The sequence below is a fragment of the Gopherus flavomarginatus genome, chromosome 4 (assembly GCF_025201925.1).
Source record: "Gopherus flavomarginatus isolate rGopFla2 chromosome 4, rGopFla2.mat.asm, whole genome shotgun sequence".
NCBI lineage: Eukaryota > Metazoa > Chordata > Testudines > Testudinidae > Gopherus > Gopherus flavomarginatus.
In genome coordinates this window covers 139,675,848-139,693,215 of record NC_066620.1, presented here as the reverse complement: position 1 = coordinate 139,693,215, position 17,368 = coordinate 139,675,848, and the positions used below count along the sequence as shown (strand labels likewise).

Genomic DNA, 17,368 nt, shown 5'->3' with positions numbered 1-17,368 from the left:
ACCTTGTATTATGGAGTCAGGAAAAGTAATAACATGTGATATGGATTTACTTAACTGAGTAATTTGAAATCGCTTCCAGTGTTTATTCGTGTGATTCTTTTTGATCTGTAAATATTAGTTTGAGCTAAATATTTTAAGGGAATTTAACAAAAATTAGTTTTAAACAGGAATAAGCAATCAACCTATGTTTGTGCCTTGAATAATCTTTTGGCAAATCAAAATGTTAAAGTAGTTGGTAGCTGAGATTATCTACATTAGCACACTAAATATCTAATTCTAAAAATACAAATGCAGAATTCTTCCACTGGAATACTTGTCTGTAGGATGAGCTGAATTATATGTAGACAGAGAGAGGAATGCACTTCGGCCAAAAGGTGCAAGGATAAAATCAGAACTCGACAAATTCAGATCTGATGTATATGTGTTTACTTCTACTAATTTAATTAAAGTTACTCCCTTTTACCATATACATTAATTTGGTCAATAGGCATAATTAGCCCTTCTATTCGATTCTCCCACAACATGACTGTTTTATGAAAACTTGGGCATAAATTAGACTTATTCCTCTCATTTTACAGTCACTAGACACAGTGAACCAAATTAATCCTTTGTATAGTTCAAGTGAAGTCAGTGGGGTACATAAGGTTTGAATCTTGCCCAACAAGAGAGAGAATTGTGTTACAGGAGACAAGAAGTGTGAGAACCAGGGTCCAGATACCCCAAGGGGAGAATGGGGGTCTGAACCCCAAAGGATAAACTGATTGTATACAATTGAATCAACTGATTGTATATAGTATTAATGTATTACAAAAGAGTATTGAGTAAGTTCTTTTATAAAAGCTGGTGACACATTGGAGATTAATATAATTGGGAATTATGGATACTCAGCGATATGCTTTTAAAGTCTGTGACCAAAGGGGGATACAGTTTTTCCCTCAGACAGGAGGAAAGGTAATTTCCCTTGTAAATCAAGCATTATGGAATTGAAAAAATTGAAGTCCTATTTACATACGAATCATCTGGGGAATCAGAAGTCATCAGGAAGCAAAGAATAGCAGGTAGTCATCCTGATTCTGGGAAGTATAAGTGGAAGCAAAAAGCCATTTTGGCATCTATCACCTGAGGGACACAGAAGGCCAAAGCTCTTAAAATTTGAGAAAGGTGGATCCTTCAGAAAAAGAGGTTGAGATCTCTGGGCACTGACTGTAGGTTAGAAATCTGCTTAGACAAAGATTATAACTTGCTGAAGTTAAGTTTTAGTCACTAGAAAGTGTGTTTTGTTTGTTTTATTTGTAACCTTTCATATCTCTTTTACTCTTGCTCAAAATCATTTAAACCTCTGCTCTTGGCTGATAAACGTATTCTTGTTTTGTTACAAAACCATCTCAGTGCTCTTATATTAAAGTGAAGTGTGAGTCTTCAGCTAAGATAGGCTGGTGTGTACTCTGTCTCTGTGGAGGCAGCTGTCATGGTATAATTCCCCAATCTGAACCTTAGAGTCCAAAAGATGGGGTGCCAGCATGAATTCCTCTAAGCTTAATTACCAGCTTAGATCTGATAAGCTGCCACCACCCCAAAATATAGTGTTTTGGGGCACTCTGGTCCCCCCCAAAAACCTTCCCTGGGGACCCCAAGACCCAAATTCCTTGAGTCTCCCAACAAAGAGGAATAAACCATTTCCCCTTCCTCTCCTTTCTTCCTCCCAGATCTTTCCCGCCCTGGGTACACTAGGAGATCACCGTGATTCAAACTCCTTGAATCACAACACAGAGAAATCAGGTTTTTTCTCCCCCTTCTCTCCTCCTCCCAGGCTTTCCCTCCCTGGGCTATCCTGGAGAGAGAGACAGATTCAAGCTCCGTGAATCTAAAACAAAGGGATTCCACCTTTCCCCCCTCCTTTCTCTCTCCCTGTCTCCCACCAGTTCCCTGGTAAGTACAGACTCAATTCCCTTGAGCCTCAACAAGGGGAAAAAAATCAAACAGGTCTTAAAAAGCAAAACTTTTAATAAAAAGAAAAAAAGTAAAAGTTGTCTCTGTAATTTAGATGGTAAAAGTTACAGGGTCTTTCAGCTTATAGACACTAGAAAGAAGCCTCCCCCAGCAAAAATACAATTTAAAATACTTCCAGCAAAATACACATTTGCAAATACAGAAAACAATCAAAAGACTATATCCACCTTTTCTACTTAATACTCAATATTTTGAATATATAAGAGACTGTAGCAGGGAGATCGGCAAGAAACCTGGTTACACGTCTGGTCCCTTTCAGGACCCAGAGAGAACAAAGCAAAACCCAAAAAAACACAAACAAAGGCTTCCCTCCACCGAGATTTGAAAGTATCTTGTCTCCTGATTGGTCCTCTGGTCAGGTGTTGCAGGTTCACTGTTTGTTAACCTTTTACAGGTAAAAGAGACATTAACCCTTAACTATCTGTTTATGACAGCAGCAAACTTAATTTCTGTGAATGTCCAATGGAAAGGACTGGACACTGCAGGGAGACGACTCTGGGGAACTTGGGCATTGGCATTCACTGAATGTACCTGCAAGGCCAGTTTTGGACTGGCAGAGTCCTTAAGAGTTTGCTGGTCAAGCAACACACTGATGAGACAGGGAGATGACACAGAGCTGAGCAGCAGCAATGCTCGCTCTTGCTGGTGCAGAGTGGTAAAACAATGTTTCCTAGTGCTGAGTGACCTGAGCAAGATTTCACAGGAAGTAATAGGACTTTCGCAGGTGATTAAGTACTTTGCTGAATTGTGTGCCTTTGGCCTGATTTTCGAGGGTGCTGAGTCTCTGCAGTGCTCAAGTTATTACCTGGGTTTTCTGAACCCAAAACTCTTGGTAACTTTACTCTTTCTGAGGCAGTGTCAGGAAATAAATCAATGGAGACACCGCACCTCTGTCTGATAGATGGTTGGCACAAACAAAAGTGCTTTCACTTAAAGCCTCTACTTTATTAGTCTCCAGCTCCCCCACACGAGTTCTTTTACTTAAAGCTTCTACTCTATTTAGTCTGAAGCAGATACAAATGCAGTAGTTATAGATCTCCCCAAATCAATAGTTACCCCAAAGGTCTGGAGTGATCTGGAATCGCCAATGACATATTTTCAGTGGTGAGCTATCCGGCTGCTGGTGGGAACCTTCAGATGGGTTCACAGCAGAGTTCACTTGACCCAGGCCCTCTTTTTCTTTTATCCTTATAAGTGATACATAGCTTACCAATCATAACCAACCATTAAGCAAGAAGCAGGTGTTGCAAAAAACCTCAGGTCACTTAAAAAATAAGAGTCAGGCAAGCAATTTTGAGCTGTTAGTCTTGCAGCTGCATTCCCCCATAACAGCAGTCCTAAAGATATAGTCAGACTTCCTGTTTTTCAAAAACAAATACCCTGGAAACTTCAAAAGCAAGCTTATCAGGCAGGGGCGGCTCCAGGCCCCAGCATGCCAAGTGTGTGCTTGGGGCGGCAAGCCGAGGGGGGTGCTCTGCCGGCGCCGCAAGGGCGGCAGGCAGGCTTCCTTCGGTGGCTTGCCTGCGGAGGGTCTGCTGGTCCCGCGGCTTCGGTGGACCTCCCACAGTAGTGCCTGTGGAGGGTCCGCTGGTCCCACGGCTTCGGTGGACCTCCCGCAGGTGTGCCTGCGGAAGTTCCGCTGAAGCTGCGGGACCAGCAGACCCTCCGCAGGCAAGCTGCTGAAGGCAGCCTGCCTGCCGTGCTTGGGGCAGCAAAATGACTAGAGCTGCTTCTGTTATCAGGAAAGACACAGGGTCAGGTTCACTTCTCACAGTTGCTCTGTGACCCTCCCCCTTCCCTCTGGCTTTTTTTAGTTATGCTAAAGTTCCTGCAAAGGCCTACTGGCTAGCTTAGCTGTTTTTAGCAAGGAGCAAATTAATTGACATTCCAGTTACTGGTAGTGGCATAAAAATTTTAGGAATTCTGCTGCCTGTCAAATTTATGCCCTTATAAAGGAAGTCAGTAGAAGTTGCAGTACCTTCTCCCTTACTTAGATTTTTGTTGCAGAGGGACAGTGTAATCCTAAATGCATAGGTTTGATAGTATTTAAATATACTGTATTTGATATTTTCATTGGCTGTTAGTGGCCAATTCTGTGCTTTTCCAGCCCTAATGATAGCTCTTTCCCCTGAGGATTAGCCTTAATTTTGAAGTCTCTATGGTCTGGATAGACTTGAAATGATGGATTAGTCTATGTCTGCAGTCCTGGAATTGTGGCAGCTGGGATGATAAACATAAACCTGCTGCTCCTTATTCCAAACCTCTCTCGAGGAGTTGTGTTGCCTAACAAGAGAATATTCTGATCCTCTAACATAAGTGTCCCCTGGTTCATTCCCACAATCATGGGACCAGGCACGAGCCTTCCTTAGGGTACATCATCTCACATCATTAAATGGACAGAAAGTGTTCCTGCTGCAAAGCATGCCATTATAAGAGCTGCAAGCACTGCGTCCCTGATGCTCAGCCACACAGCCCAAGAAGGAATACAGATACGGAGGCTCAAACATAGATTCTTGGCACTGCAATATTATGCTGGACACCTGGACTTACTCCACTACTGTAAATCAAACTGTGATGCAAGACTCATATTCCTGCTTAAATCCAGACAGCTAGCAATCTATGTAAGTACTTAAATGGCTCTTATCACCATAGTATCTGAGAGCCTAGAGCATATGAGAGAGACTTCAGTTAACAAGATGTCTGTGTAGTTTTAGACAGTTTTGCTTTACATTTGAATCCTGTAATAATGGATTAAAAGTATTTCACCACTTTCGGAAAGATAAAAGAGTTTACAATTTTCATTAAAAGTTTGCAACAATGTATTCTATAAAATAATTGATATAAAGAAATCCCTGTTAACCAAAATAGATAATGTGTAGGCTTCTGTTTCCTACAAAATGAATATTTATGCTAAAAATAAATGTTATTTTGAAGCATAGATATCAAATCAAAGCATATAGATGGAGAACCATATATTTTGCTTCTACATATGTTAAAATACTTCAGAATGGAAAAAACCCACTGTGTAACTGACAGAAAGTATAATATTCTCTGGCAGAAAAAATTAAAGGCTTTTGACCTTTGGTAATACTGTTAATTAAAAATAAAAGGTTACTTTCAAAACATGAGATCAATAAACATTGTAAAGTTACTATCAATCCACTCAATAGTACTTTTTCATGAACATCTCCAGTGGAAGTGTGGTGAGTGTAACATAAAAGGTATTTGTTTTTTCAACTCTTAAGCTGAGTGAATTCTAGGCATCAAAAATTGAAATACCTTCCGGCAATAACTGAATAATGCAAACCAGTTGTTTTCATTGCAAAATGTGTTAATATTCTGCAACTCATTTTGGCTGTTTCACTGCTATCCCACCTTGGAACACCTAAGTGCCAACATCTCAATGTACACAAAATACAGCAGCCTGCATAATTGATTTAACAATGGATTGAATTAAACTGCTTTGTAGGAGGGGAAGCTGGGGAAGAAATAATTTGGCAGACTGGGTATTTACAGTAAATATAACATTTACAGTAAATATGTAATGATTCAGAGTATTTCTATTTTTAAAGAGAAAGTGAAGGTTTTCAGTTTAGCATGTTGCTTCTTAGAAGATGGTACTGACATATCTAGAAGTTTCCATGAGAGTTGTTTCATTTCTGCCTTGGGATGACCTTAAATAGATGAGTATTACTGTGCAACTCGTTAGTAACAGCTGAGTAATAAATAATAGCTGTTAGAATTCCTTATTCCTTTTTATTGTTGTTCTTGTTTTTATTCCCTTTCCATTAATTTCTTTCTTCATTAATCCCCCAGCCTTATCCATCCTTGGCAATTTCAAGCTAGAGAAAACAAATTAAGAAAAAAAAATTAATTGACTTTATTTGCTTTAATGCTGCCAGTCCATATTATCTGCTTTCTTAAATTGAGTCTGGGATTGCCAGCTTTGAGGGTATTACACTGCATTTTGGGTTTCTGCCAGCATATCCTGAGCAAATATATTTAAATCAAAGCTAAGCTGCTTAAAATATTCATGTTATGCTCTTAGTATGGTTTAGAGAAATGTGAAACCATTTATGACTTGCAAACCTGTTATGTGGCCAGAAAATATATTTGAACTGTCAGGCATATAGCCTAAATTGATAGTCACTATTAACTTTGTCTAATAGCAAATGGTTTCATTGTCTTATTAGCAATGATACATTTTAAATATTGAATTCATTTGAAATTTGCTACACAGTGGCCTACTATAAACACATTATTTACGTTGGTTCAGTTAAACATTTTGATTGAAACCGTGCAGGGATAAGGCATATTTTTATATTTTGAACAGATATAATTATGGATAAAGGGGAAATACATCTGTTTTGTTCATTACAATTCTTGCATAGAGCTTTGAATTTCATAGTCAGCAATAAGTTTAACGAAAAATCAGTATATTTACAAATTTCTCTAGCTATAACTAAATATTTAGGGGATTTTGGGAAGGATCACTTCCTGTAATGGAAACAAAAAAACAAAAAAGAACAGGCATTTAAAGACTCTTTGTGAGGAAGCCCTGAAGCCTCTGCCTTAAAACATTTATCTCTAAAACAAAATGTTTAAGGCAGCTACATTATTTGTCAACAATAAAAGGATATGTATTGCCTACAAAATGGCTCATGATGGACCCATAGAAAGTTACGTTCTTACTCCAGCTCCTTTCTTGCAGTTATGTGTGTGACTAACTGTTCCCCAATGAGTAACTGCTACAGTTAAAGTAAATTTGACTTGGCAGAGGATTAACCAGTGCATAGGTAACTATTTCCAAGATCAGAGCCTCAGTTTTTACCCAGTCCTTGCATAGTTAATCTCCTTTTGAAATCAATAGGAATTTGCCTAGAGAAGAATAGAATTAGTAATGACGATAAATAAAAAACTACGAACTGTAGAAAATCGGTAAGGGAAGCAAGGGGACATAAAGAAAAATCTATGGCCAGTGGAGTAAAGGACAATACTAAAGAGTTTTTAAAGTGTATTAGAAACTAAAATAATCCCAAGAATAGTATTGATCCATTACTAGATAGAAATGGCAGAATTATCAGTAATAATGCAGAAAAGGCAGAAGTGTTCAATAAATATTTGTATTCTGTATTTGCAGATGATGTAGCAATATCATATGCTAACTATAATACTCTTTCAATTCCAGTATCAGAGGGTAGCCGTGTTAGTCTGGATCTGTAAAAGCAGCAAAGAATCCTGTGGCACCTTATAGACTAACAGACGTTTTGGAGCATGAGCTTTCGTGGGTGAATACCCACTTCCTCAGATGCATGTAATGGAAATATCCAGGGGCAGGTATATATATATGTGCTAGAAAGCAAGCTAGAGATAACGAGGTCAGTTCAATCAGGGAGGATGAGGCCCTCTTCTAGCAGTTGAGGTGTGAAAACCAAGAGAGGAGAAACTGGTTCTGTAATTGGCAAGCCATTCACAGTCTTTGTTCAATCCTGAGCTGATGGTGTCAAATTTGCAGATGAACTGAAGCTCAGCAGTTTCTCTTTGAAGTCTGGTCCTGAAGTTTTTTTGCTGCAGGATGGCCACCTGCTATAGTGTGGCCAGGGAGGTTGAAGTGCTCTCCTACAGGTTTTTGTATATTGCCATTCCTAATGTCTGATTTGTGTCCATTTATCCTTTTCCGTAGAGACTGTCCAGTTTGGCCGATGTACATAGCAGAGGGGCATTGCTGGCATATGATGGCGTATATTACATTGGTGGATGTGCAGGTGAATGAACCAGTGATGGTGTGGCTGATCTGGTTAGGTCCTGTGATGGTGTCGCTGGTGTAGATATGTGGGCAGAGTTGGCATCGAGGTTTGTTGCATGGATTGGTTCCTGAGCTAGAGTTATTATGGTGCGGTGTGCAGTTACTGGTGAGAATATGTTTCAGGTTGGCAGGTTGTCTGTGGGCAAGGATTGGCCTGCCACCCAAGGCCTGTGAAAGTGTGGGATCATTGTCCAGGATGGGTTGTAGATCCTTGATGATGCATTGGAGAGGTTTTAGCTGGGGGCTGTATGTGATGGCCAGTGGAGTCCTGTTGGTTTCTCTCTTGGGTTTGTCTTGCAATAGGAGGCTTCTGGGTACACGTCTGGCTCTGTTGATCTGTTTCCTTATTTCCTCGTGTGGGTATTGTAGTTTTGAGAATGCTTGGTGGAGATTTTGTAGGTGTTGGTCTCTGTCTGAGGGGTCAGAGCAGATGCGGTTGTACCTCAGTGCTTGGCTGTAGACAATGGATCGTGTGATGTGCCCGGGATGGAAGCTGGAGGCATGAAGGCAATTCCAGTAGTATCTCAGGAGGATGTTAAACAGCAGCTGCTAAAAATTAGTCCGTGTAAAGTCAGCATCCAAGAGTTAAAAAGAGCTGACTGAGGTGCTTACTGGATCATTAATGTTGATTTTTAATAATTGATACACCAGGGAAGTTCCAGAAGACTGGAAGACAGATAATGTTGTGCCAATATTAGTAAGGGTAAATGGAATGACCCAGGTAATTATAGGCCTGTTAGTCTGTCATCAATTCTGGACAAGATAATGGAGTGACTGATATGGAACTCAATTAATAAAGCTTTAAAGGAGGTTAATATAATTAATGACAATCAGCATGGGTTTATGGAAAATAAATACTATCAGACTAACTGATACCTTTTTTAGATGAGAGTACAAGTTTGGTTGATTAAGGTAATAGTGTTGATGTAATATACTTGGACTTTTGTAAGGCACTTGGGTTGGTACTACACAGCATTTTGATTAAAAATCTAGAACAATATAAAATTATCATGGCACATGTTAAATGGATTACAAGATGCTCACTGATGAGTCGCAAAATATAATTGTAAATGGGGAATCATTGAGTGGGTTCATTTCCAGTAAGATTCCGCAGGGCTCACTTCTTGGTCATATGTTATGTTATTTAACATTTTTATCAATGATCTGGAAGAAAACAAAAAATAATTACTGATAAAGTTTCCAAATGGCACAAAAATTGGGGGAGTGGTAAATAATTAAGAGAGCAGGTCACTGACACAGAGTGATCTGGATTGCTTGGTAAGCTGGGTTCAAGCAAACAATATGTGTTTTCATATGCATAAGTGTGAATCTAGGAACAAAGAATGTAGGCCATACTTATGGGGAGGGGTAAGGGGATGAGGCTGTCCTGGGAAGCTGTGATTCTGAAAAAAAAATTGGGGGCTAGGGTGCTTAATCAACTGAATATGAGTTTCCAGTGCACCACTGTAGCCAAAAGGGCTAATGTGATCCTTGGATGTTTAAACAGGAAAATCTCCAGTAGGAGAAGAGCAGTTATTTTATTCTGGTATTTGTCACTGGTGTGACTGCTGCTGGAATACTTTGTCCAGTTTTAGTGTCTACAATTCAAGAAAGGTGTTGTTAAATTGGAGAGAGTTCAGAGAAGAGTCACAAGAGTGGTGATTAAATTATAAGAAAACCGGCCTTATAGTGTCAGACTCTGGAGCTCAAGGTATTTAGATTAAAACTTCAATCTAGAAAAGAAAGGTATAACATGAAGTAATAGCTGGAAGTTGAAGCTAGACAAATTCAGATAGGAAATAAGATATAATTTTTTAACAGTGAGAGTAATTAACCACTGGAACAATTTACCAAGTGTTGTGGTGGATTCTCTATCATGAGCAATTTTAAAATCAAGGTTGGATGTTTTTCTAAAAGATACATTCTAGGAATTATTTTGGGGAAGTTCTATGGCCAGTGTTATACAGGAGGTCAGATTAGATGATCACAATGGCCTTTGAATTTATGAATCTATGACCATAGTAAAACTGAATAAAGGCTCCAGGATTTGGCCTAGAGTGTGTATTCACTTGAGAGAAAAAGATTGTACTTACATTTCTGAGATGCCACATCATGTTACAGTGTAAAATAACACCAATTTATGTACTGTCAATTAAACAACAAAACAAAAGAACAAGAGAAGACCTCTTGACACTGGTAACCAAAGTTTATATGGATTCAAAAGATGATAAAATGTATGTTGGTGTGATTGAGTTAAAGCTTACACTCCTTTCCTCTATTGCGGGATAATCCATCTTTGTATAATCAAAACAGGTTAATTAAAGATGGACCCAAATTTTGACGGGTTTGAATTCTGGACCTCAATCCAAATCCAAATGTTTGAGCCTATCTCCAGAATGGGTCAAACTGTAATTCAACTACCAGGTAGTCCTGAAGTATGGGTCCAAATTCTATGGCTGGAGTTGATCTGTAATATTTTAAAAATACAAACTCTGCCTTAAAAAATGTTGTTACATGCTCTGAGAGGAGGCAATATTAATTGTTGTGCTTGTGTAATGGACAAAATATATTGTGTGTCACAACTTGTTACAGCAGAATTAACTATGGGGCAAATTCTGCTGATAATTACACTGGTGTATATATGCAGTACTCCACTGAAGTTAAATTAGTCTGGATTTGTACTGGTGTAAAAAGGAACATAATCTGATCCTTCAAATGTCTTTAATATTTTGTTTATTCTAGAATCTTAATATCTTTTCATTTTAGATTTTATATATACATTTCCATTATTTTGTATCTAAATTTCAATCTATCTATAGATGATTCAGAGGCGTACATAACTGTATACTATGATCCTGATCTAATGCTCACTGAAATCAAAGGAAAGACTCATATTGACTTCAGTGAGCTTTGGATCAAGCCCTATGACCTACAGATATGGCAAGTACGAGACTAAAATAAATGCCTCTGGAGGGAGTAAGATTTCATTTCAGTGCTAAGAATACACCTGTGCAAATTAGAGTTTAGAATAGCAAGTCTATAGCATGTTAAAATGAGAGGCATTGTCTTGCAAGTATGGCTTCATATATCTTATTTTATAAAATAAAATATTCAAGCATTTTATTATATAAAATCAAAATAGCAAAATAATTAGTTTATCAATGTGGCTGTTAACTACAATGAAAAGTGATCTAAAGTGTTTATTATTATAGGTGTGTGTCCTTGTAATTCCTAACCTGTGACATTAATTACTTTATACGTTGTTGACCTTACCACATTGATAGTATGAATATCTTTACAAATATTCCAGTTCTGATAGTTGTTAGATACCATTTTGCTATTATAATACATAAGGAAGTCGAGCATAAGATTTGAATCTTATAAATAATACACTAACCTTAATGTATTCAGCATTTAGAATCAGACATCAATGTTTCCCTTTTAAACAAGACTCTAAGGTCAGTGGGCCAAATGCTGTTCTCATTTATGCTAATAGGTAAAATCACCATCAATGGTACTGTATGGCTGTAAATGAAATAATATAATCCAATGAGTTTTAGTTAGAATCATTAAGTCACATATTGAATTTAATGCATAAAAGCTTTGGAACATGAGCACATATTCTGAATCAATATTCTAAACACTCTTACTACATTGATAAAAGAAATGCAGAATACTTGACACCATTGATGAATATCTTTTAGGAAAACAGGCCTGAAAATGACTTGGTTATAATTACCTCTTTGAAATCATTATATAACGAAACTAGGTAGAACCAAAGAACATAGACTGAGAGCTAAGGTAATTTTTGTTACAGAGTTCTAAAATCAACATGGTTAGTTTTATTATCAATTAAAAGAATATTTGTGCATTTTTTGGTGGAGGGAAAGCAGATTACCAGTGAGATATACTGCTGACTGGATGCACACACATCACACATGTCCTATACATTCCCAGTGCAGAGGGTCTCTAGTCCATTAAAAGTAGTAGTGGCTGCAGATGAGCTAACTGCACATTTTTTGACTCATTCCAAGCCACCAAAATGGGGAGGGCGGATCCTTTCCAAATTGACTACACTATGTTTAAGTAAATTGTAACACTGGATTAGAAAATGATAATTTACCACTAAACAAGGAAAAAATATTAACAGTCTTTTCTATATTTAGAAATGAATGCATATGTTCAGTCAGTCAAATTTCTGTCCTCATTTATACTGATGCCACCTCACTGAAGACATGGCAATAGCACCACTGGAAATGAGGGCAGAATCGGCTAGCATCTCTTAATGGAACTTTTGATATATTCATAATATGTTCCCCTTTAACTACTCTTTGGAGACAATCACTTATTTCCCTTTTCTGCAACTACATATTAGGGGTTTTATGCTATCAAGCCTGGTTGAAGTAGTGTGCACTATTATTGTCTCAGTACTGAATGGTTGGTTGCACTGGAACTAGAGTAGGGGCTATTTCTTTTATGCTAAATTCTGCCCCTTTTTTCTTGCTATGCTAAGCCCAAGTAAATACTGAAGATCTAAGGAGGACGAATGTGGAAAAAATCCAGGCTCCCTCACTCTGATGGCTTGGAGTGGATCAGATGAGCAGCTAGCTCTGCATCCACTACTGCTTTAATGGACTAGAATACCCCTAATGTGTGGGGAATCTGTTAGGTCTGTGAAACCATGCAGTAGTATATGTCATTGGTGATCCCTTTTGCCTCCACCATGCCTACAACACTTGTTTCCTCATGCTGCCACTGAGAGAGGCACTCTAGAGTAGGACTCTGTGGAACACAGGATGTAAAATCCCCCTACACATCCACATTCTGTCTTCCCGTGTGGTGCACAGGCGTAGTGGGTCTATTGCAGTTCACGGAGCCCTCCGTACCTGCCAGTAAGAGCGGGAAATCCTTTTCAGATGAGTTTTGCAGCAGATCCAGCAAAATGAAATTACCTTAAACTACTTTTCTTTATGATTAAAACATTTATGCAGCTATATTGATTTTGAAATAAGACAAATGTTTTTAACAGCAGCCAATACAGCTCCCAGACTATTTCTGCCTTGACAGGTAAATGCATCACTTCCAGTGATGTCAGTGGAAGTTCCCTGGCTGCAAGTCTACCTGATCTATTCTGGGAGATCCTTGCTTTCAGCACAGATCAGAAAGCTGCTTTTATAAACTCATCTCCCCCCCCTTCTGTTAGTGTCCAATTCCGCCATCCTTACTTAATCAGAACATCCCTACGCTGCTGATATCAACAGCAGGATGCATCCCTATGGACTTGACTTTCAAAACATCAGATATGCAAGATATGAATGTGCACTGACAAATGGTCAAATTTGTATGTAACTGACCTATTGTATGTGAAAATCCTGATTTACATGTCTACTCACAATAACTGCATGCTCAAACAAAACATGTAGCTGCACTCACATATTTGCATATGCCCTTGGGCTTCTTGTGTTCTGATAATCAGTCCCTGAGTGTTCAGCTTGCATTCCAAACTCAGTGATTATGACACCTCCCCAAACACATCAAAATGCATATGAATTCAGGATGTATGCTGAGCCAATTGGCAGGATTGCCCATGCTGAGTCTCAGAACCAACTTGCCTACGGATGCTTTGCAACAGAAACTTAGGCCACCTGAGAGCTGAGGCTGTAGCTATTCTATTTAAAAGCAAACTCTCCCTTTAAAGATAATGGTACTTCTAAATTCTTAAATACCTGCTTCAAGCCTTCCTCATTCCTGAATAGCTCTGTAATAGCTTTCTTTCCTCCTAGAAGATGCATTTCTCATCTTGTATTAAAAAATACTTTATATGTGTATATTTTGTATCTGTGCCACTTTTGATACATGAGGGTAATGGTGGGAAATGAGTGTGTTCTACTCTGGGAATACATGCATTTAGTTAGGTACCTAGTCATTCTTCACAGAATGTGGTTGGAGGCTGAAGAAATAAGATCCGGGGCATGATTTTTGTTTTTGTTTTAAACTGAAAGAACAATAAAAAAAGTTACAGCATAAATAGAATGTAACTGCTTTTATAAGCATGTTCTATGATTTCTTTGTTTAAAGACGGTATTTTGGCAATTTCTTCAAGCTACTTTGTAAAATTAACATGCAAATTGAGGTTAGTGGGGGAGGTGTAAAATGTTTAGTACTTAAAGTTGGATTGTAATATTTGTAACATACTTCTCTAGCCTCTCATGGAACATATCTCATAGGTTGGTGCTATAAATTGAAACTTAAAAGGTCACCAAGAGGAAATAAAACATTACATTTATTAGATCCAGGGTGTGTTAGTTGATTGAACATTACATTCATGGTGTTAGTGTCATATTTATATTTCTGTTAGATGTTTTGATCTGTTTGTTTGTGTTCCATGCAGGTTGTCTTTGAAATTTAATCTGACTGCCAAGTTCAAGGTTCCGTTCTTGTTGTGCTGCTGATCAATGGTTGAGTCACTGTCAGGCATGAAGAGTTACACTTGTGGTGTTCCTGTAAGGAATGCCAGAATGTTGGCAGCAATTGAATATGACTGCTGTCTGTTAACAAGTGTAGTATAGTCACTGTTTTTACTGCTTTTTTTTTTTTAGAAATTCCTGTTGGGTTAGGTGTGTGTTATGATTTGGTTTGTCTCCTTTTCATCTCATTAGCATGTTTCTTGAAGATGAATGTTTGCAGCTGCAGTCACATTTTCCACTACTTTTCACCCCATACAATAGGTATACAAAGTAAAAAAGAGATTAATCAGAATCATGCTGTCTTAAAAATGATGAAACTTGACAAAAACCATATGTTAGACTGTCATTGCGAATATTAATTCTTTGTCTCTTTCAATATTAAACAGCAGAATTTTGGTCAAATGTCTGTAGCTAAAATTACAGTATAGTGGGCAATATTCACACCAGTGAGTGGGGATGTGCAAGTTGAATTCTGCCTTTACCTATGGGCCAGCTGCACTGAAGATGTAATTCATTCCCAGAGGAGAGTAGTCAGTGGTGCTACCTCTCCACTATACTGGGGGTTCCAACAGGGGAAGCACATTTAAGTTTTGGTCACAGGAGAGACTCCATGTGAGATACACAGAATCAGAGGTGCACTGAGCTGCAGGGGCGGCTCTATGTATTTTGCTGTCCCAAGCATAGCAGTCAGGCGGCTTTCGGCGGCATGCCTGCGGGAGGTACGCTGGTAATGTGGATTCAGCGGCTTGCCTGCAGGAGGTCCACCAGTCCCGCTCCTTCAGCGTACCCGCTGCCAAATTGCTGCTGAAGCCGCGGGACTGGCGGACCTCCTGCAGGCATGACTCCTGCCCTCAGAAGCTCCCATTGGCCTGGAGCAGCAATCCACGGCCAGTGGGAGCCATGATCGGCTGGACCTGCGGACAGGGCAGGAAAACACACCAGCCTGGCCCGCCAGGGGCTTTCCCTACAGAAGCAGTGACCCCTATTTGAGAAACCCTGGTGTTGTTGATTTAGGCTAGTTTGATATATTACTGCTAAAGTGGGAAAAGACAGCCATGCAGTTTAATTGCCACTTTCTAGTATGTGCTAAACATTTCTTGGGTTTGGAATATGAAATGTAGGCACAAACCTTCTAGTTAATTTGGCAATTGCCCAATTAATATATATGTGATATATTTTTACATAGCTATAAAACAAATGTCTTCCTCCTCCCTTTTTATCACAAAAGCATTAATGAGGGAAGGTGTGTCCATCAAACAGTAGCAGAAGTAAGCTAAAAACAAAGTGCATGTTGGTAGCAGATGTTTCACTATTACTGTAGATGAATCATGATCACTATAAAAGATATTCTACACTCTGTGGTTAAGTGGATAAAATAAGACCCTCTTATTCCATCCAAGCCTTCATGACATCTTTGTTCCCAACTAAACATTTAATGTCCAATTAACTTTTGTGTGATTACTCTACATTTTTATACTCCTCTGTGCTTCTAAATTATGGATGGGGACTAATGGTGAAAGTGCTGCATGATTGTGAGGAAGGCTGTTCCATTTTCTGCTCGCCTGAAAGAAAGATGTAATGCAAAATCTTTCCCTTTAGAGTTTTTCCCATCACTGGACTACTTGGCTAAAACTCTAGGCCATATCATGATAGTCTGCTTATATCGATGGGTATCTTATTTCAAAAGTAATGAAATCCAGTGGGACTATTCAAAGGGTGAGGTTTTAGAGGTATCTCATTTTAACTCCTGATGATTCATTTAATGGAAGATGTAAAGTACAAGGCACACATTTCTATGTTTTTTGATGTGGTAAAAACCATTTATTGTTTCATTATTAAGAGTTAAATACTTTTACCAGTGACCTTCCAGGGGGTGGGGGAATTATTTCCCTCTTTTCCAAGTCACTTTTCCACTTTTGTAAATGTATTCCAGGTATGATTACATTTTCCTGTTTAAAACTCAGTGCAGATAATGTACAATTTCAAGAAAATATAATTGGAAACGTAATAGAGTGTATATATCAACATTTCCAGTATTGAAACAAATTCTGGCCAGGAATAGGGTGGGAGATGTTTTTGATATTGTTTTTACACCTTCACAGGTAGGACATATTTTCCATTTTGAGCTTACTCTGGTTTGGATACAGAGTGTTATGAATCACAGGATTTCGAATCTCTTACTGAATGTATAGTGTCTGAAGAAAAGCCTCTGTATCTGGTAATATATGGACTTGTCAAAAAGCCTGTGGCTAGGTTAAATCTGGATTTGATTTGTTGTTATGGATTAATAATACACATTTATATGGCACCTAAATAGTTAAAAATCAAAATAAGACTTAACTAAAAAGGAATCCAGCTACACTTTTTTTTAAATTATTTTTAATTATTTATGAATTGAATGTACTCTTAGGGAAAGTTACCTTAGTGACAGCCCTGAAGACTAAAGGCCTCAGTTGTTCTATATATCAGGCCTACCAGAGGCAGTCGACATACAAGTTTCTCTTCACTGAAAGTTTCTCAACCCTGACCTGGCACTTTGAAAATAATATGGAAGTACTTTCCAATTTAGATTTAGAAAGCAAAATGTTAAATCACCTGTCTTTTTTGCGTGTGTGTATATGTTGAATCATTTTCTTTGATTTTGTGCCATGTCATTAGTACTTCAGTTTGGTAGACCAAAATATTTGCAAAGAGATCTGTCAATGTATGATCTTTACAGTATGAGTGAATGTCCAGTTTTGAACTTGAAAATAAAGTTCAATTAATATACTTTATATGTATTAATTTACATGGACTTGGTTTCAATTGGACAGCAAACTATCAAACTACTGTACTGTAGAAATACTTATGGTATCACATTAACTTGTAAGATACTTTAAAATATGGATTATAGCAAAAGTGTTCATTATTCTTTTAACAACAACAACAACAACAACAAAATACCCCTCTATGTAGACTAGTATGCTTGGTGCATGAGCATAAGTTTAGGCTTTGATGATGCTTTGGCACCAGAGAACTCTTAGCTGTGTAGGAACAGGTGCTGCAACTCACTTAAATTGGTCTGTTCTTCTTTTGATATACATGC

The 17,368-nt window shown here is 38.3% G+C and overlaps 1 protein-coding gene across 3 annotated transcripts in view; it reads left to right on the top strand.

The window, feature by feature from the left end:
• The window catches only part of GRIK2 (glutamate ionotropic receptor kainate type subunit 2), a 595,148-nt gene that overhangs the window by 28,642 nt on the left and 549,138 nt on the right, over positions 1-17,368 (top strand). The window lies entirely within an intron of this gene.